The 22,382-nt window shown below is 38.8% G+C and overlaps 1 pseudogene; it reads left to right on the top strand.

The window, feature by feature from the left end:
* Nucleotides 1-4,394: 4,394 nt before the first annotated feature.
* On the top strand, nt 4,395-22,148 carry LOC114655056 (piggyBac transposable element-derived protein 3-like; annotated as a pseudogene).
* The last annotated feature ends 234 nt before the right edge of the window (nt 22,149-22,382 follow it).

The raw sequence follows: 22,382 nt of genomic DNA, 5'->3' as shown, positions 1-22,382 counted from the left end.
AAAACACCTGCAACTGTGCTGTTTAATTTGAAATTTTGGAGGGTAACATTCCACAAGTGCCAGTGACAACCACCTCTACCCATCTGAGTTCACTACATGCCTCTGTATAACTTATTCATAAACCAACCCCTTGTGGTCACACTTTACACATTTGCACCTGATTATTTACCCATGGTTTGACTTTGACTGCTAGTATAGATTAGTATCACCATCTTTGGGCACCAGTTGTCTTACTATTCAAGAGAAGAGATATCATTGCTATGCAACCCTCGTCATTCCCCCTCTGAGGCCCACCTCTGGCATTATTTGGTTTTCATATGCATACTTGTGCTCATCTGAGAGGGGGCCCACCCATCCTGTGGCTTCTTTCAGAACTGACAACTGCAGCAGGCTTCCATGCTTTTTAACAATGATGGTATACCTAACCACTGGAGCCCCACTGACTTGTAACTTTACCAGCTGCACTTGTTTATTTCAAAAAGTCCTCTAATTTGCTCTACTATATCTGTTCTTAATCATCAGTATTAGTCACCCTCACTAATACATTAATACCCACAATCTTATTCTTTTTGAACTCAGAACTGACAACCTTTCTTTCAGGATCCTATTTGGTTTGCATATTTTCCAGCTCTTGGATCTCTAAATTTTTATCAGTTACCCTGTGCTGTAATACCTTTAGTCCCTACCACAATCACCATTATACTGTACATAGCTATATTACTGTATGTCTTGTGGACTTTCACTCATTAGAAGCTGTCTTTGTTTTCCTTTTGTCCCTGCAGTTATTTATCATCAATTCTTTGATTCCAAAGAATTTTACTGTTTGCCTTTATTTCCATGTCATTTTCTTTCTGTTCCTCTCTGGGCAGGTCTGCAGAAATTATGGCAATAAAGCATTTTCTGTAACACTCTCACTTTGCTTTCGGGCACTTACTTGAATGAAAGGACCATTTTGCACAGTGTCAGTCTACTCAAGTTTTAGGCTAGGGATCTGCACTGGCAATCGGAAGGTTGCCGGTTCAAATCCCGTAAATGTCAATAGGGACGCTGCTCTGTTGGGCCCTTGAGCAAGGCCCTTAACCTGCAATTGCTGAGCGCTTTGAGTAGTGAGAAAAGCGCAATATAAATGCAAAGAATTATTATTATTATTATTATTATTATTACCCAGTTTCCTGCAAGCACCTTCATCCTCACGGTTACACTCTCTATTAGTTTCTGCTTTTCCACTATTTGAATTGGGTCTGTACAAGTATAACCTGACTGAATCACAGGGTTATCATTACTTCATCACACAGTTCTTCCCTTAGTCCTAGGTCCTGTTCTCCACTTCACATTGCACTTAATGTCTAGCCTGTGTTTATTCAGATTTCAGCTCAATAAATTTTAGCTTGGAACTCCAGACTCATTATTTGCACTTGAATTAATCAATCCTTTGTAAAAAACAAAAAAACAAAAATGCAATTCTTCTTTCCACTCATTATGTACTGTTTTAAGCACAGCATAAATGAGGGATATCACTTGCACTTCAGAAGACTTGATCCACCTAAAGCTAAGCTTGTCCAGGCCCGGCAAGTACTTGGATGGGAGACCATCTAGGAAAAATGGGTTGCTGCTGGAAGAGGTGTTGGTGAGGCCAGCAGGGGGCACTTACCCTATGGTCTTAATGGACACTGTGCTGTAATAATGGTGCCATCCTTCAGATCAGATGTATAATCGGGGACCTAACTTTCTGTGGTCATAAAAGATCCCTGGGCATTCTTCGTAAAGACCAGGGTGTGCCCTGATGTCCAGGCTAAATTGCTGTGTCATTCTGGCATGCTAATCATCCCCAGACTCTAATTGGCTATCTCTCTCACCACTTCACCACCAAACAGGTAATGTATGTTTAGTGTACTGGTGCTAAAATGGCTGCTGTTTCATCATTCAGGTGGATGCTACGTAAGTAACAGTAGTGCCTGAAGTGGCTTCCCACTGCCTGAAGTTCTTTGAGTAGTGAGAAAAGCACTATATAAATGTAAATATTTTTTTAATTATTATTATTATTATTGTTATTATTATTATTATTATTATTATTGTTAAAACCTCTCCAAATGTTCTCAGTGTTATGGTGAATACAAACTTTAAATAAAGTTGTTATGTACTGCTAGTTAATGTATTATATGAACAGTAAGGGGATCAAAGAAGGCAGATTGCAGTTGAGAGTAATGTTCTGCTACATGTTTTTTAATAATCAAAAGCCTTTGTGAGTTAATTACATACCTCATGTTGAATCCACTCTGGATGCTTCCAGAACAAAGAAAGAATAGCACATGGTGTCAAAAGTGGAGAGAATGTCTTGTAGAAAACTCTGCTAATTTCTCAAGCTAAATGACAAGTTAGCTGACTTTAGTGTGATAAGTGAGCACAGAGCTAACAATGGGCTTAAAAACACTGACAGTAAGTTATTTCAGTTTAAGTCTATTTCAGTGAAATGGACCACTTTAAACCTCTATTGCCATTAGTTCTAAGTAGTGAAAACTTGCATAGATGGGAGCAGAAATATAGAAATACATGGCTGCAATGGAAATAAGCAAGAAGGCTAGAGAATGCAAATTGCTGTTTTGTTGCATACATTAGGAGACAAGGTGCTTGAAATTTACAGTACACTTGAAATCATCAAGGCAGATCCAGAAATGTGTACATTAGAGGCAATTTTGGAATCTTTACAAAATTTGGTATTTGAAAGACATCAGAACTTATGACATGCAAGAACATCTGCAAATAGACAGGTCTGTTAACAAACCTAGGCAATGGAGCAAAAACTGTAAATTTGGCACTGCTGAAATTGATATGATAAGGGGCATTTATCTACAGTGTTAAAAACAAGCATGTGAAAAAAAAACCTCTCAGAGAGCCTGGTCTGACTTTAGAAAAGGCTGTTGACATTTTCAGAGATTTAGAGATAGCAAGAGAGCAAAGTAACATAATGACAAAAGTGAAGAAAGAAAATGAAGTACATATGCTCACTCAGGCTGAGAAAGCACTGATTCTTCTTCTTCTTCTTCTTCTTTCGGCTGCTCCTGTTAGGCATTACCACAGCGGACCATCTTCTTCCATATCTTTTGTCCTCTACATCTTGCTCTGTTATACCCACCACCTGCATGTCCTCTCTCACCACATCCATAAACCTTCTCTTAGGCCTTCCACTTTTCATCTTGCCTGGCAGCTCTATTCTTAGCATCCTTTTCCCAATATACCCACCATCTCTCATCTGCACATGTCCAAACCAACTCAATCTTGCCTCTCGGACTTTGTCTCCCAACCGTCCAACTTGAGCTGACCCTCTAATGTACTCATTTCTAATCCTGTCCATCCTCACACCCAATGCAAAAAGCACTAATAAATAATAAAAATTCTTTACATTTACTGTATATAGTGCTTTTCTTATTACTCAAAGCTGTTTTCATAGTGAGTGGATGACTATATGACAGCCATATATGTGCCAGTATGCTCACCATATACCATACATGAGCTATTAGGTGGTGAGAGAGGGAGAGAGTTATAGACAGGTGAATATTAAGGGACCAAATTGACTAGGCCATGGAGGGCAATTTAGCCTGAACATCTTTTATGACCACAGAGAGTCAGGACCTTGGTTTTACGCCTTATCCAAAGAATGGCATCATTTTACAGCAAATTGTTCCCATCTCTGCAGTGGGATCCACATTCAGAACACAGGGCAAGTGCCCCCTTCAGGCTTCACCAACAGTTCTTCTAACAGCAAACCCAAGTTTTTCCTAGAAGGTCTCCCACTCAAGTACTGGCCAGGCCTAAACATGCTTAGCTTCAGGTAGATAACCTCTTCATCTATGTGGTATGGCTGCTGAAAGAGAACACATAGAGAACTGCTAAGAATATTCCAGGGGCTCAACAAAGATATAAAAATGATAAATCTGTTTTTAACAAAATAGATAAAGGTGACACAAAATCATATAGCAGGAGTGGCAAAGAGCATCATTCCAAAATATGTCCAACATATGGCTTGAAATGCAGAATTAGTCCTTGAACCTACCAAAAGAAAGCTGATTGCATCTGGTGGAGCTAAGATCAGTCCTGCTGGTTGTAATTACCTTAGATGCCATACTATAAGGAAAGAAGCAAAATTAATGTTCTTCATCACCAACAGTCTTTTGCATCAATCCTTTGACAAGAAGAATATGACCAATAAAATCTAGTCAAACAATTTCACCCTATTCCAATGCATTCACCAGCAACCATACAAGAATTAATGAGAAAGTATCCTGATGTGTTTCAAGGTCTGGGTGAATTCCCTGATGAACATCATGTTGATACTAATATTGGTCCATTGGTGACAACAGGAAAAATAAGGCTGTCATAAAATTCCATTTGAAATTATGGACAAATTGAAAGAAACAGTTATCTACAACAACAAAATGTCATCACACCAGCAACAGGACCAACAAAATGGGTTAGCAGTCTGGTGATTACAGAAAAGAAAAATGTCAAGCTCCAAATATGCCTAGACCCACATGCATTGAACAAGGCAATCAAGAGACAACAGAACTCTGTACCAACTGCCTATGATGTCCACTGCAAACTAGTTGGAAAAAATATTCACCATTCTTGATGAAAAGGATGTATATTAGCAAAGCAAGCCGGATAGAGTGTTATCAATGCTCCATGGGGACGGCACAAGTTCAGATATCTCCCATTTGGAATCAGATCAGCAAGTGAGGTCTTCCAACAAAAGAAGAGTGAAACCTTTGGAGACATCCCTGGTGTGTACATCGTCATCATCACAGATGACACGATTATTGCAGCTGTAGATGAAAAGGAGCAAGCAAAGATCCTTCATGAGATGATGCGGAGAGCAAGACAGAAAAATGTCAAATTCATTGCATATAAGGTACAGTACAAGGTGGTCAAATATAGTATTAAGTATATGGGCCAAACAATGACAATTAAGGGAGTTCAGCCAAATACAGACAAAGTGCAAGCAATTGTCAACCTGCCAAACCCAGAACATAAGAAAGCTGTACAACGCTTATTGGGCATGATTAAATACCTGCACAAAACATTCCCAAAAAGCAGCAATAACAGGATCTTTAAGATAACTGTCGAGGAAAGATGCTCAGTGGCTACAGCATCCTGTACAAGATACAGCACTAGCTAATCTCAAGAAATCTCTCATGGAGGCACCAGTACTAAAGATGTATGATCCAACACAAAGAATATTTCTTCAGGCTGATGCTTCAAAAGATGGCCTCGGTATATGTCTTTTACAAGGGGTGTGTCCTGTCGCATATGCATTGTCACAAACTCAACAAAGATCCATAGCAAGGTTTGGAGTAGCCAGCTGTATATTGTTTTCCTGGCTGCAAAATTGCAAACAAGTGATAGCTCTGATGTGCACAAACCGGAGTCCAAAACAGAACTGAGGGTATAGGGGAAAGATGGAGGCTTGTAAAGGTCTGTATAGGAAATGACATCAAAGGGGCCGGAACCAGAAAGGTCTTTATCCATAGGTTCGTACCCGGAAGTGACGTCAACAGGGCCAGGCAGAATTTCCCGTGAATGGTCTGCAGAAAAGCAAAAAAAAGAATCAGTGTACTCTGCCACATCCCGGTCTGATTCGGAATTACCTTCATTCAAGCCCTTTAGCTGCCTCCCATGGACACATGTGTTACAGCATAAAGAGCTCTAACTCAGAATGCTATTATGCAGAGAATGACAAGAAGTTGATGGAAGTAGTTTTTGCAGCAAGGAAATTTCATTGGTACATCTTTTGTATACTGGGAGTCATCCAATCAGATTACAAACCACTGTAAACCATCTTCACAAAGCTCTTAGGACAGATGTTGGCACATCTGCAAAGGATATTTCTTCAAGAGCAAGAACAAGATACCTTTATTTTCACTGTACAGTACAATGAAATATCATTTGGAGAAAGCTTATACGTAGATGCCTTGTATAAAAGTATAAAAGTATATAAGAGTAGATAATAAACTAAGTAATTTTTAAACTTTGAGAAGCAGAGTTAATATTAATAATTCCAAATTTACACATTGTAAAAGTAAAGGAAAACATGTAAACATAAATAGAGAAATAATAAATTAAGTCACAAATAAATTAACTCACAAGAAATTAAGTCACAGTGAAGATTATAGTCAATGCAAAGGTCATGAGTTCCAGATGGGTTATGCATACAGTAAGTGTGTGTCTATGTATGGTTGATGCATAGGAAGGGGCAGTGATCACTGTGTATTTAATAGGCTAATTGCTTTGGGGTTAAAGCTGTTCTTTAGCCTGGTAGTTTGGCATGGATTCCTCTGAAGCACCTGTATTCTGCAGAGTAAAAATGCTTTGGTCAGGGTGGGTTGGATCTCTACAAATGTTCTTTGCTTTTCTGCTTCAGCAGGTAGTGAAGATATCTTCCAGTGATTGTAGATGAGTGCCAGTAATTCTCTGAGCCATTTAGATGATACGCTGGAGAGTCTTCAGGTTCTCAGAGGTGCAGCTAGACCACCATGCTGTAATCAAGTACATGATGACAGACTCTATGGTGCACCTGTAGAAGTTAACCATTAACTGTTGTGGGAGTTGTTCTTAACTCCAGCTCTTCAGAAAGTGAAGCAGCTGAAGACATTTCTTGGCCATTGCCATCATGTTTGTTGTCCATGACAGGTCCTGGCTGATGTGGACTCCCAAGAATCTGAAACTCTGGACTGTCTCTGCCCTCTCGCCATTAATGTTGAACAGATGGTGACCACTGTAGCTCAGTCTCCTAAGGTCTAGAATCAGTTCCTTTGTTTTCTTAGAAATGAGTGCAAGGCTGTTGTTCTGTTCCCAACTCTCCAGATTCTTGACCTCTTCTCTATCTATCTATCTATAGGCTGTTTCATTATTATTGAAGATCAGGCCTGTCATGGTGGTATTATCAGCAAACCTTATTATGATGATATTATCATGGATATATTTGCAGTTGTTTGTGAAGAGGGAGTAAAGGATAGGGGTAATCACAAAGCCCTGTGGTACCCCAGTGTTCAGTATTATGGATGAAGAGAAGTGCTTATCCATACACACAGTTTGAGGTTAGTAAGAAAATCTAAAATCCAGTTGCTCTGGTTTGAGTTGGGGCCCAAATTGTTTAGTTTGATAGCCAGCTTGTTAGGGGGGATGGTGTTGGAGGGTGAGCTGCTGTAGATGATAGATAGATGTCTCTATCTGCAAGTGGGGATAGTGGCCTGTTCTAGAGAAATATTAAACAGGCTGGTGAACACTGCTGTCAGATGTTTCGCACAATGCTGCAGGAACCATCCAAAAACCCCATCAGGGCCAGCTGCCTCAGTTAGGGTTAATGTGACAGTATCAAGATCAGTAATCACATGTTTATGTTGAGTCACAAAATCATTATCCCTAACACAATGATGTCAGCGATGCTAGACAAATTACACTTTGCTCATCAAGGTATCCAAAGAACCAAAGAATAAACACGCAAATACATGTACTGGCCTGGCATGTCCACAGACATAAAAACAAATGATAGAAAATTTCTAACATAATGGAGTAGGCTATGCATATGTTTCTTTCCTTTGCACTCTTGCTTTTTAAAGATCCACCTATATTCACTTCCTGGATGGTCCATTCTGCTTTGGTCTGTTGGATTGCCTTTTCATTCCTCCTTTTCTCAATTCTCAGACATTACTGGTATTCCCATATAACTCATAATCCTCAATGTTATCTAAACTAACTATTTTCTAGAATGTAATACAATTTTGTTTTCCTGAAATAGTCAGCAAAATACTTTTAATAAGTTTTTAATGTCAGTAGGGCCAGCTTATTAATTTAGTCACAATGCTATTTGACAATCACTCCCCCTTCAGGTTACTAAATGGCACAGTTCAATCATTTTCATAACAGAAAGCTGACTGCAACACTCCTTGCTCTCTAATTTTCTGCACAGCCTCATGGATGTCCTCTGGAGCTACATGATTTTTCTCTTGCTAGCAACATCTCATGCTCATTGCAATCCAAAATACTGAAGACCTCACCTGATTTTGTTGTATGCCTCTAAAACCATTTCTCAGGCTGGGATTTGTGGTTACCTGCTGAGCTGCCCTAACACAGTTTGCTTCAAATGGACACTTTCACCACCTTCATCCCAGACTCTCAATGCTCAAGTAATCAGTTTCACACTACGCTTTTGCCTTTATTGCCTCCCTATATCTCATAGTTCACTTTGTGAAAAGTTACAGATTTGCTGTGAACAAGCAATGCATTTGAGTGCATCTTCAAAAATAAGATGAACCTCAGCAATTTACAGATAAGGAAGACAGTGCAGAGGAAAATCCATATTACTAACCGAGAATGCTAAACCGGATGATGGACGCAGGCACATCCGGCCATGGGCCGTAGCTGCAAAAAGACGTACTGCGCAGGCGCAAAAAGAGTCCGCGAGAGTCGGCTGAGGAGCCGAGAAAGGCGGACAAAAGAGGGCGAGAGAGGCGGATGAGGGGCCGCGAGAGGCGCAGGCGCAAAAAGAGTCCGCGAGAGTCGGAGAAAGGCGGAGAAAAGAGGGCGACAAAGGCGGCTGAGGGGCCGCGAGTGGCGGACAAGACCACAGAAAAAAGGAGTGAGCACATACAAAAAGGAGAAATGAGGCGCAAAGTCAAACGCAGGAAAAGCACGAAACACATTGCACACGAAACTAGACCCGAAAAAAAAAAAAAAAAAAAAAAAAGAGGCTCGCACACAACAGCAAGGCACCCCCCCCCCCCACAGGCACCGGACGGGACACACACCAAGAGGGGGATTCAACAAGCCCATGGAACACAAAAAAAAGAACACAAAACCTCCCCACAGACCCTACAAGCGAGGGACGGGACACACACAAAGAGGGGGATTCAACAAGACACAGGAACACAAAAAGAAAGAAGACGCTCGCGCAACAACAATCCTCAACAACCCCCCCCCACCCACATCCATAAGAAGTCACACCCAAAGCCACATATTCTAAAGTGAACGTCAGCACCTTCACACTAGACAGCATAGGTGTCAGCATTGGTGGATCTCCTTACAATAAAGCACTATTAACCGTTCAACTGCAGAAAAGGAAACATATTGAAACAAGTCATGAATACACGGTCACGGGTACAAAACGAAAAGGAAAGGATAACAGGAACAAACACACGAACATGAAAGAAACAACAAAATAGACGGCTATGCAGCATAGGTGGATCTCATTACCATAAGGCACTATTAACCGTTCAACCGCAGAAAAGTCTCCATATTAACAGTGAGTGCAATACTTCTTATTACTTATCCATATTTCTAAAAGAAAAAATGTCTCGACTCCAAAAACGCAAAGCTCAACTACAGCTTCTAACTAACGATATACCTAAAAGTAAAAACTTTATGAACTGCGTTAGATCCTACAATAGTTCATTTGCTTTTAGTAAATATCAGGCCACCAAAAGGCAATGGCCCATACTGCTTTCCCATATGTGCACAAATACTGCATCGCATTGGAACAGTGCACCCTGAAACAAATCAACAACGCAAATATGCACAAATCTACATCCTGGATCCACATGACGCAAACTATCAATCAAAGTGCTGCATCGCAACAGGCACGGATTCAAAACGAAACACCTCCCGTCTCAGACATACGTTAACGACAAGGAAGGCTACAACGGGCGTCTCACACAGCACAGGCAAATCGATTACAGCTCCAAAACAACACGTCCCAAATACTACATATGCAACAACGCGCCTCTCAAACGGCACAAGCAAAACATACCCCGGAAAAATTCATTCCGATTAATGAATGTCATTTGCAATCATTGTCATTCAGTTCACTTCCCTGAAGAAACAACTGGCAATACAAGTAATACATTTAGACGTTGTTGTCAAAAGGGTCAAATTAGACTGCCTTCTTTACATTCATATACTGAATATCTACAGAAGATTCTAACTGACGATGTACCTGAAAGTGAAATCTTTATCAACTGCATTAGATCCTACAAATCGGTATCCACTATGAACATTAACGGTGGCACTGCACGTGACATCCGTCTTCAAAAAATGTTGTTTATTGATGAATGTACAATGGCATGAAGTCACTTACTCAACACCATTCATAAACTTCTACAAACGTTTATGAATAATAATATTCGATTTGGAGGAAAGGTACTTTAATTAGGAGGAGATTTTAAACAGTGATTAGCTATTCTTCCAGATGCCATGCACTCAGCTATTGTTCAGTGCACCTTAAAATACGCAGACAATTCCCATTGCTTTCAAAAGATACAGTTAGTAAAAAAGATACGATGTCCAGAACCAGATCATAACAATTGCTTATTACAACTGAGAGATGGTACACTCACCAATACAGATGGACTTCAGCCACATATTATTACATTTCCTCAAGCCTTTATCTGCGACGACTTAGTTACAGAGAGATTTGGAACAGCAATCTCATTAGACCAAATGCCCCTTTTAACACAACGCACTATATTATGTCCAAAAAATATTAATGTGGAAAACATAAATACCCAAGTCATTCCATTACTTCCTGGAGAGACACAACTCTTTCTAAGCTCTGACAAAGTTGACTCTGATCACGATAATGACCATCTTCATTGACCTTACAAGTTCTGTCCTGGAATTACCTTTTACACTTAAACGGCGTGTACAAAGAAATTTTCCAATAAACCTTATATATCTCATTCATACATCACGCTCTTTGTCATTCCCAACACCAGGGGTTGGCGAGCGAAGCGAGCAGGGGGCGGAGCCCCCTAGTAATGGAAGAAAACACTCTCATTCTTTTCCTTTATTTTCAACATGCACTTCTCTCTGTCACTTGCACTTCCATGCTTCACGCAAACTCAGGTCTTGGGTATATTACCTTTCCATGTTTAAGGATCCCAGGCAGATCCCAGCACTACTGCTCTTTCGTCTTGGATGACTTGTGCTTATTGTTATCCCTGCCTCAGCAGTAGCTATAATACATCCAAGTACTGAACATTTCTCTTTTTACTGATTTTAAACATTCACTCACTACAACATTGTCACTTTCCATCTTGGCTAATGCATTTTTCAACTAGTTAATTTCATCAACTTCTTTATTATTCTTTCAATAAGATTCTGACACTACTCTTTTACATTAACAATAGCACATCCTAGTAACCAACCTATAGTAGTGGTTGTCTTCTTTAAACCTGATTTTTCTTTCTCTAACTTTAATTTTCCAAGGGCCCTATTTAATATTCTCTGGCATTTCTAATACATCTGCTTCTACGCCCTCAACTTTTACTATTTCTAGCAACTGTACAACAAGCATCCATGTCCCTGTTTCAGGCCAATAAGAGAAGCAGTTGAATGTCTCTTTCTGGTTACTCCTCTATATAGTGAGATCATCATTTTGTGTCTAGTTGGTTTTCTCCGTGTCTGGGTCTGTCACTAATTAGTTCATTGACTGATTTTTTTGTGTCCTCTTATCACAGAGGCTCATAAAACCTGCTTTTCTTCCTCCAAGTTTTCTTTCTGAAGAGGGAAGCTATACTCATTGTTCCAAAGTATTCCTGTCCCTCTTCCATGCCATGTAAGATGTGGCAGCTTTGTAACTACTCATACTGATTACAAATTTCAGATCCTGAGTCAGAATTAAAAAGACTCAAGTTTGTTAAGTAAACATAATAACACAACTTTATCAGTAAATCACAAAAATTCCTTAAAGACATAATACATTCAATTGTAAGAAGTCTAGATATTACAAATACACAAAAGAAACACACATTACTAAACAAAATAAGTGCACTTTCTGCAATCCTTAAATCACAGTTCTCTTTTCATACATTTTAATTTCTGAACATTTTTAATCCCCATTACAACTAGACAGATGCTTTATTAACTTAAACTCAGTTTTGTTGTTTGAAATGCAGAAATTAAAAAAGTTTACTTAACAAAACAATAATAAATAAATAAAATAGTTACATCAAACACAACACACTGGTATTGATGATTTTAAAAGGCCATTGTAAGTTTTGAATGAGTGAACCCAGTTAAAGTCTTTTGTCCCATTTTGTTGGCTCTTGCCTCCCACTTAATGTTGCCATAACTGGATCTAGCTTCCCATGATATATATTAGAAATCAGTTCATCCAGAAAATATGTGCATTAATGGAGAAAGTATATAATGGAAGATAAAATGAAATATAACAACTTTTCTTAGCATGCATCATCAAGTATCAGATTCTGCTTTTCCATACCACTTTTTGGAGATAGTCAGAAATGGATTGGACAAACTTCTTAATCTTCAAAAATGTAACCCAAACCTGTTTAAATTCCAGAAGACCCCTGCAGGGCCAGCCTTTGATCAGTTGAGCCTTTTTTAAGTATTGAGACTCTTGTTCTTGAGTTACCCTGCAGAAGACGTTCTGAATTATATAACCAAAAATATTAGCTCAATGCTGTGCCATCTCATAACAAGAACACTGCCTATTGAGATCACTTGTTGGTCAGAAGAACTCTTTGCCTATATGCCTCTCTTCTATGAAATCTGTGCAGCATATGGCACATGTCAACTTATAGCATTTATTGTATGAACATGATGAAAACACATTACACACAAAGTTCCTTCACTCTTCTACCTCTAAAATCTGAATCTATATATAATGCAAAGTTGACTGACTGATGGACTCACTCACTCACTCATGAACAAAAACACTATATCCCGTTTAGTTAAAAAGTTGAAATTTGGCCGGATTCAACATCTAGGCCAGTAGGTATCTACTAAACAAGCACATTTTAAAATATAAAAAATTACACAACTGAAATACTAAATACTCCAAAATATCAAAAATGCCTTGACAGATTTCATTGAAATGTGTTGGTATCAGAAAAAAGAAAATTAGCCAAGTTTTTCCTTATTTGTCATTGAACTATTTATTTATCATCATTATTTTTATATTTATTTATTTTATTTGAAGAAAACAACATTCCATACAATTATGTCAAACTTAACAAACCTGAATTCCACCCTTGCCTGAGAGAAAGAGAGGAGAGCCTACAACAAGAGCAAATCTTTTAAAACAACAAAGAAAGGAGAATGTCCTTTTCCCCGATGTACTGTAAATGCTTATTCTAAGATTTGATTAATTAGATTTTGCCATATTTCAAACAAGTTTTGAACAGATCCTTTCAGTGAAATTTTTTTTCCCAGTATCAAATAGTATACAACATCAGGTGCCCACTGACTTATAACAGGTGGAATGGAATTCATCCATTTGAACCAATAAGTCTACCTACTAGTAGTGTTGTATAGGCAATTACGATCAATTTGTCCTTCTCCACTTTAAGCCCTTCCAGGAGTACACCAAATATAGCTGTTAATGGGTTAGGAGTGATTGTGACACCAAGGCTGTCTGATTGGCATTCAAAGATTTTGGTCCAGAATAATGTTATTTTGGTGCATGCTCAAAACATGTGGCCCAGTGAGGCTGGAGGTAAACTGTAACGTCCACAAGTTGACTCTTGTCATGGACATATTTTGGATAATTTTAAACAAGATAATATGCTCTATATACAATGTAATTTGGATGATTAATGCTTTGCGCATATGGAGATAAGAGTGTTTTCTGTCCATGGGTGCCTTCCACTCCTTTTCTGAAATGAAAGAGAATGATCTCTTCCCCATCATACCCTGGGATCTTTGAAATGAAGAGAGTTTAAAATGTTTTATATATTATTGAGATGTTATCTGAGTCTTCAAGACTGATCAGTATTGCCTCTAGAATAGAAATTTGTGGGAGGTGAGGAAAATTGGGTAGGTTCCTTTAAGAGAAATTTCTGATTTGAAAGTAGTGGAAAAATTGTGCTGATGGGAAGTTAATTTAGAAGTGTAATTGTTCATAAGATGCTGTCAGAAACTCGACACAGAGTCATGAAAAGGTTTGGGGCAGCCACCCGTATAATTGGATTCCTGGCTGCAAAGCTGCGTAAATAAATACAGCAGTGCTGTGCACAAAACCGAGTCGAAAACAGAACTGAGGGAATAGGGAAAAGGTGCAGGCTTTTAAAGGGGAAGACAGGAAGTGAGATCATATGGGTCGGGCTCATGGAGGTCTTCAGCCATTGGTTCGAGCCCGGACGTGACATCACAGGGGCCGGAGCCGGAGCCGGCAAAGGTCTCCTTCCATAGGCTCGGTCCCGGAAGTGAAGTCAAGAGAGCCAGGTGGAATCTCCCGTGCTTGGTCTAGAGGAAAGGGAGAAAAAGAGTCAGTGCACTCTGCCACATCCCAGTATGCCTCGGAACTGCCCTTACTCAAGCCCTTTAGCTGCCTCCCATGCGCACGTGTGTGACAATGCAATAAAATTATCTGTATACAAATCTCTAAGTGTTTTAATCCCTATTGTTTTCCAAACATTAAAAACTGTAGGTTTGACAGAGTACAAAAAGGTGATTTTCATGAAAAGGTGCAACAGATAAGAGATTCTCTGTTTTAAAGTAGTTCCATATTCTGAGTGTTTGCTGCACAATTGGATTATTACCTTATTGATGAAAATTTGTATTTACTGGGGCACAAAGTAGAGCATATAAAGAAGCACAGCAAGATTTTACTTCTATTGCAGACCAGGTTTGTGTATATTCATCAGTTTGTCCAGGTCTTTATAGCTTGCATAGTTGCCTCCCAGCAAAATTGATAGTTAGGTAGTGCCATGCCCCCTTCTGCTTTAGATTATTGTAGAGTCACACTTTGGATGTGTGGATGTTTCAGATTCTAAATACTGTAAATGAGGTTATAACTTAATCTAGTTTCTTAAAGAACGATTTGTTAATGTATGATCTGAAATACAAACTTAGGAAGGATGTTCATCTTAGCAGTATTAACTCTCCCTGCTAATGTGAGGTGGAGGGTAGACCATCTGTCTACATCTTGCTTAATATTTTCCATGCAGATGGCAAAATTTTGTTGAAAAAGATCTTTATATTTACTTGTGATGTTTACAACTAGGTATCTGAAGTGATCTGCTAAAATAAATGGAAAGATGTCCAATGTAATACTGTGTGCTAGAGAATTCATTGGAAAAAGCACACTGTTATTCAAATTAATTCTGAGTCCAGGTATCTTTTGCAATTTTGCTAGTGTATTGAGGACTACTGGTACGGAGGTTTGTATGATATACAATATCATATCATCTGCACATATTGATATTTTCTGATCAAGTCCTTCGCTAATAATCCCCTTTATCTCTGATACATTTTAAACGTGAATGGCCAATTGCTCAATCGTGATTGCAAAGAGCAATGTTGATAAGGGGCATCCTTGTTGAGTACCACATTCTAGTCTGAAGTAATTTGAAATAATGTTAATAAAAACAGAGGCTTCTGGACTGGTATAGAGTAGTATGATCCATGCGCATATATTAGGGTCAAACCCAAATGTATGCAATGTGGTGAATAGTTAGTAGTCCCATTCAACCATGTCAAATACTTTTTCTGCATCCAAAGATAATAAGATCTCTGGTGTGTTAGATTATATGGGTGATTATATTACATTAAACAGATATTAAAGATTAGAAGCTAAGTGTCTCACTTTGAAATATTACAAAAGGAAGCACTTCCTCAATCCTTCTAGCTAGAATTTTAGAGAAACTTGTTAATTTACATTTCAATTCAAAGGAATACACTTTCCTCCACAATTGAATTTTGCAATAAATATCAACAAAAGATAATAACTAGGAAAAGTAGAAGCTGATCTACAGCAGAAATGTTTTGACAATGTGTAATTGTATATAGCATGAGTATGCAGCAAGGGTATGCAGCTCCAGTGACCTAATAATATTATTACTACTTATTTGGCTGGTGTATTTGTTTAAGGAGACTTACAACATTTCAGATACAATTGCATAAATTTCTTTTCTTCTTCCCATTGGAACACAGGCAGGTAAAGTGACCCACGTGTGGTCACACAACGTCAGTAGTAGGATTTCAACCCGCAATCAGGGTTAGAAGTCCTAGGTCCAAAGCCTTAACCAGTACACCACACTACTTACTAATAATATTTGCCTTTGGTAAAAAAAAAAAAAAACCAAATATTGTATGCATAAAAGTTCTTGATTATGGTACTTCTGATATATCCGCTTAACTGATGGCACTACAACTCTATAACTCATGCCCATTGTCATATGAAGTTTCCCATGTGAAGCTGGGTAACACAGCTAGTAGCCTAATCAAAAATCATCTTAAATTCAAAAGGCCCCACAATTGTGCCCAGCAATTGCTAAGGTTGGCCCCTGGACCCAAGACTGTGTACCTGATCCTGGAAGCAGTTGCACAGAGGATATTCCCATGAAGAATTTACACAGTTCTTAACTACCAGTTAGCCGATGAGTCAGCAGTCACAGCTGGAATGTGTATATGGACAAGTGACTTGTAAGAAGATAAGAGTCAACAAATTAAGAGAGAGGCATGAACAGTGGTACTGGAAGTGCTAAATTATGATACTGAATAGGGGGAGTGGACATGCACAACACAATAAAGTGACAATAAATGCCAATGGAAAATGCTGAGCAAGATATTGCCATTCAACTCTATGAATGTCAGGCCAGGCCAGGTAGTGGAGCATGCACTAGTACAATGCATTGCCACACCCACCACATGACAAAACAGCTTGGGATTCCGGTTAGCAACCCCACAAGGCAGACACGTGGTTCAGTCCCACCCTTCAGAAATGACCATCTATCTGTTGCAGCCAGGTGTATTGTGGGCATCCCCCTGGCCTGGCCCAGACACTTGGGTCCTCAACAAAGAGGATGCGAGTGGGATCACCCTCGGGGAATCACACCACATGACTGTAATTCTGTAACTGAGGCTCCCTCACAATGCAGATAATGTGCATCATTCGGGACTCTGTGAGCAACTGCTCATTTGACACAAAGTCACACCAAAGGTACCCAAAGATTCTCAGAAGAGACACATACCAAAGGAATCCAGTCTTTGTCTCGGGTCACTGGATAGTGTCCATGTCTTGCATCCATATAGCAAACTGTCTTGCAACCATATAGCAAAACAGGAAGCACCAGGACTCTAAAGACTTGAACCTTTGTCCTTTTGCAAAGATATTGGGAGTGCCACACACCCCTTTCCATTGACCTCATGATCCCCCATGTTCTCCTAATCTGCCTACTGACTTCATAGGAAGAGACACCAGAGACATGAATGTTGCTGCTGAGGTAAACATCTCGACCAGGTCGACATTCTCTCTGCAGACAGACACACTACTGATGGCTGTGCCCAAGAGGACATTAAAGGCCTGGATCTTGGTTTTTATCCAGGACACTCGGACTTCTCACTCGGTCTCTCGAGAGCCCTGATCAAATCCTCCACTGACTCCAAAAAGATTTCAGCATTGTTGGCGAAATCATAATCAGTGAATTTTTCTTTACCAACAGATGCGTCACAGCCATTCAACCTGCATGCAAGCATTGAATAAGGTAGGAGTAAGAACACACTGATGAACCCTAAAATCAAGTGGGAAAAATGCAGAGATTCTGCCTCTACTCTACACAGCACACACAGTACCAGTGTACAGGCTGGCCATGACATACAGCAACTTCAGGGGATCCTGCAAAGTCTCAGGATGTCCCACAGGCAGCAGCTTGATCAACTGAGTTGAAAGCTTCACAAAAATCGACAAAGGTTGCAAAGAAACTCTGCCGATATTTGTGTTTGAGCTCAATGAGAACATGAGAAAATTAAAACATTCAGATACTGTAGACTATGTATCTAACATTCTTTTGTTTTTTCACTTGCATTTTTACACTGCTTGATTCAAAATAGTGTGAAAGAATCAGTCTTAACACACTGAAAAGGTTTGGGGCAGCCTGCAAAAGGTTTAAAAAAGATGATGCTCTGATACCTGCCGCTTGATTATCAGACAGGGCCAATTCACTATGGCATGTATTTTGGAGCATTGTGGTTTGACTATACCCCGGCCCACTAGGTAACCAAAATATTTGGCTTCGACCAATCCAAAATAGCATTTCTTCGGATTAATACGAAGACTGGCATTCGCTAGTGTACATAATACAGCCTTAACTTGCTGTAGGTGTTCCTTCCAGGTGCTGGAATAGATGACAACGTCATCATAGGTCGACAATTAGGTTGGATAACTAAATAATCAACCAGACCCTTCCTCTCCTTAACTTCATATGGGCCTTGCCAATGTGATCTGCTTTTCTGCTGTGGAGGTCTTGATATGGTTTGGTGTTTTTGTAGCTTCTTGCTGTCCATGTGAAGGAATAGGAGAAAGTAACTAAAAATATCAGAACATTTGACATTGTATAAATACAGTACATGGAATTCTGCAACCACACTAAATCCGTTTTTCCCATTCTGTTGTCTCAAACATTAAATTCTAACACAAAAACAGAGACATTTCTAGGAAAAGTCAGAAGTCAAACATAACTCAGAACATATTATCATGTCTTATATGTGTAAATAGTAACAGAAATGCAGGAACTGTCATCAGCATAATTTTTCAAAATAAATTTCATTTTACACTGAATCTACAGTTAAAACTGTTCACTTTTTTCATTCTGATAAAAACTGATTTTTGTTAGAATATGTTGCAAGGAAATGTGTTACTCAGGTAAAGAAAAATGTAAAAAAAAAATGAAGCAAGCAAATTAAAGAAAAATTACAAGCAAATTAATTTAAAAGAAGAAAGAAATGGAATATATTATGAAATGGAAAAAAATATGCTAAAATTTAAGGATTTAAATAGGAATACAGCAATTTACATAAAAATAAGAAGAGTGTACCATTGACAACTGGAATATTAAAAATTGTCATTTTGGAATTTAAATAGTATTGGTTAATGAAATGAAGGATATTTCTAAGCCATTTGTAAACCTATTTATTTATCATTGAAGAGTAAGTAGAACGTTGCACATGTCTTTCAAAATAAAAACTAGCAATTACAGTCCAATAAATGCTATATTTCCTATGTAAAATAACAAAAACATTCAGTGGAGTGGTTGACATGAATATTCTGGTGTAGCTAAACAAACCTGGGAGAGACACGTTGTCAGAGGATATGGTACAATTCTGGGGAGCCATGCAGAGGGTACGTATGTATGTGTGAAAATGAGGGACAGAGGAAGAGAGAGATGCTGAAGCACTTAAAACAGCAGACCTACCAAGCCCCGCTCCCCTGCTTAAATCCACTGACTGTATCTGCTGAGTTGGGGAAAATCATGTTGCATCTGACCCCCAAGTAAGCAATGTAAGCAAAGCTAGCAGTAATGAATGTTTAGGTAGAAGAGGTGGCAGAAAAAAAAAAACATTAAATGTCAGATGAATAGTGCCATAAAAAATCCTAAAAAGTACTGAAGGATAATCATAAAAGATATCTCAAAATCAACATCAAATACTCAACACTGAAACAAACAAGGCGATGGAATATTCATACATTTCCAATTAAAAAGTGCTAAATCATACTGTAGATAAGTAATCAACATTATGCATTATTTAAGACAATGATAAATACGTAGTACTCCAAGACTAAAGATGCAGAAGTTCACACACATTTCGAATATTTCAAAAAAAGCAAAAATACAAAACAATGTATCACTTTAAAGGGCTATAGCCTTTCAGGGTTTATGCCCCAAGGTTGAACTGTAAATTCAGGAACATGATCAAATGTATTACTAGAGCGCTGCAGGACTGCAGGAATTTCCTCAGCAACCCGAAAACAGGCTAACAGCACCAGGCTCAAAGTGAATTTCACATAATCCAAAAAGGAATACTCTTCTAGATAAGGAATTACATTGAGCATATCAAGATAATTGGAACAATTTGATTATGATGATAAAGCTAAGTTTGATATAAACATTCTAACAATATGTCAATTTACTGAGGAAAGTTTACTGTTTAATTTTTGAACAATAGCACCTTCTTCTAGGAAATGGGAGGACCATGCCCATTTACCCGTTAATTAAGAGACATCTATGAAAACTATTTGGACATGCATCTTGAGAAATAGATAATACTAAGCCATTTGACATCATTTATTCAGACATCTGATAAGCCTTGAATGTATACAGATAAGTATGTTTGAAGCTAAACACCTTGCAACCTATACAGTAAAGCAAAATTTCAAGATTGGTAAATTTCAGGAGATACAGAGTACAGAAGGTTCCAAATATGAGGAGAGTTCTTCAAAGGAATCCCTTACAGGTCTGTGCCATGAATGGTCTTTTTTTAGATTTATAGTAGATTAACAATATACATTCAGATGTAAGTTAAACAAAGTTTAAGTTGACATTAAATTTATGCCGCATGTTTCATTATTGGAACGACAGTCACGTTAGAGTTATTTATATCCTACTGCTCAAGGCCATCGCTGGGATCCGACTTTTCACACATATCTTCTTCCTGGGGGTACACCTTATCACGTCGTGCACAGAGTTAGTCAGTGTGCTGCAGATATTGGTGTGCTGGGATCTCCTCAAGAAGTGATGTGAATTTTCTCACATTTTTGAAGAACCATCCGAAGACAGGTAGATATAACTTTGTTGCACTATGTCATATACTAACATTTTTTTTCTATTACTTCTCTACTAGTTATGTTATCGTGCTGTAAAAAGAAACTACCGAAGTTATCATTGTTGTATTGGTTATGGACTTTACATTTTGCGTGTTCCATTTTTGGAGCACCAGGCAAAACCCCTACCAGTAGGACTAATAATATATTTTTCCCTTTACAGTTGAAGATCTCTCTGAAAATGCCTCGAGCTCTATCTTTACATGAAATAACTGACCTGCTAGAGGCAGATGACACCATTGAAGCAAGTGCTATAGTGATACAACCACCCGAAAATGCTACATCGCCTGTTTCTGATGAGGACTCAGGAGATGAAGAAGGTGGAACAATAAATAATCTGCCAGGTTCTTTGTTGCGCGCACCTGCGTATCTTATTCAAGATGGCAATGATGAAGAGTCCAACACAAGTGATCCCACATACGTACCTGAAGATAACTCCCCTGATGATGAAGTTCCATCAACCTCTACGGGTCAGCAACCTCCTCTGTCAAAGAAGAAGAAAGTGATGAATCCATGGTTCCTTATTTCGGTCGTCATGGGTGCAAACAATTTATTCGCGGAAAGCCCATTCGGTTTGGCTTCAAGTTTTTGTGTGGTGCCACTCGTCTGGGCTACATTTGCTGGTTTCAGCCATATCAGGGTAAAAACCCAGATAATAAACATGAGGAGTATGGTGTCGGTGCATCACTTGTCCTGCAGTTTAGTGAGACACTTGTACTTGTACAGATAACTTTTTCACCAGCATTGCACTTCTGGATAAGCTCAGTTCGATGGAACATCAGGCAACAGGTACAATGAGAAAGGATCGCATTGACAAAGCACCATTGGAATCAGATGTAGTGCTAAAGAAAAAAGAAAGAGGCACATTCGATTATCAAATTGATGGCAAAGGCAATATTGTATGCAGATGGCATAATAACAGTGTTGTCACTGTTGCCTCATCTGGTGCTGGTGTCGATCCCCTGTGCCTTGTCAATCATTATTCCCAGAAACTGAAAAAGAAGATCCAAGTCCAGCAGCCAAACATGATCAAAGTCTATAACCATTTCATGGGAGGCATAGACAGAGCTGAAGAAAACATTGATAAGTATCGGGCATCAATACGTGGAAAGAAATGGTATTCAGGTCCTCTGTTGTTCTGTTTCGAATTGGCCTTACAAAATGCATGGCAACTGCATAAAACATATGATAAGAAGCCAATGGATCTTCTGGAGTTTCGCTGACATATCGCATGCCATTATTTGGAGACCCACGGTCATCCTGCAGACCCTGACCGAACAGGAAGACCTTCTCAGAAGCGCAACATTGATTCACGTTATGATGGCCTGACTCATGTGATAGTCAAACAAGGAAAGCAAACACAGTGTGCTCAATGTCATAAGAACACCACATTTCGATGTGAAAAATGTGATGTTGCCTTACATGTCACATGCTCTGCTGGATATCACACTGAATAGCAGGAATTTACCATCTCCTGAGATAAGAAACATAATTTTATACGTTATGTATAATGTAAGAAGTGGATTTGCCTAGTATTCCAATTTTGGAATACCACTTAACTCAACAATGGAATGTAATACATTTTTTTCTCTTCAAATTCTTGTTCCTTATATTTTTCTACGCAACATATGTGAATTTCATGCACAAACTCAAAAATTTCAACATGTGGCATAAATGGGTTAATGGTTTATTTATTAATTAATTAAAAAGTAAACCAAAACTTTTTCAATTTTCAAAACTGAGCAAACAGGAAGCACTCTTTTATGTCAAA

Source organism: Erpetoichthys calabaricus, chromosome 7 (genome assembly GCF_900747795.2).
Source record: "Erpetoichthys calabaricus chromosome 7, fErpCal1.3, whole genome shotgun sequence".
NCBI lineage: Eukaryota > Metazoa > Chordata > Cladistia > Polypteriformes > Polypteridae > Erpetoichthys > Erpetoichthys calabaricus.
Note: the sequence above shows the minus strand (reverse complement) of the source record. Positions and strands in the feature narration are given on the sequence as shown.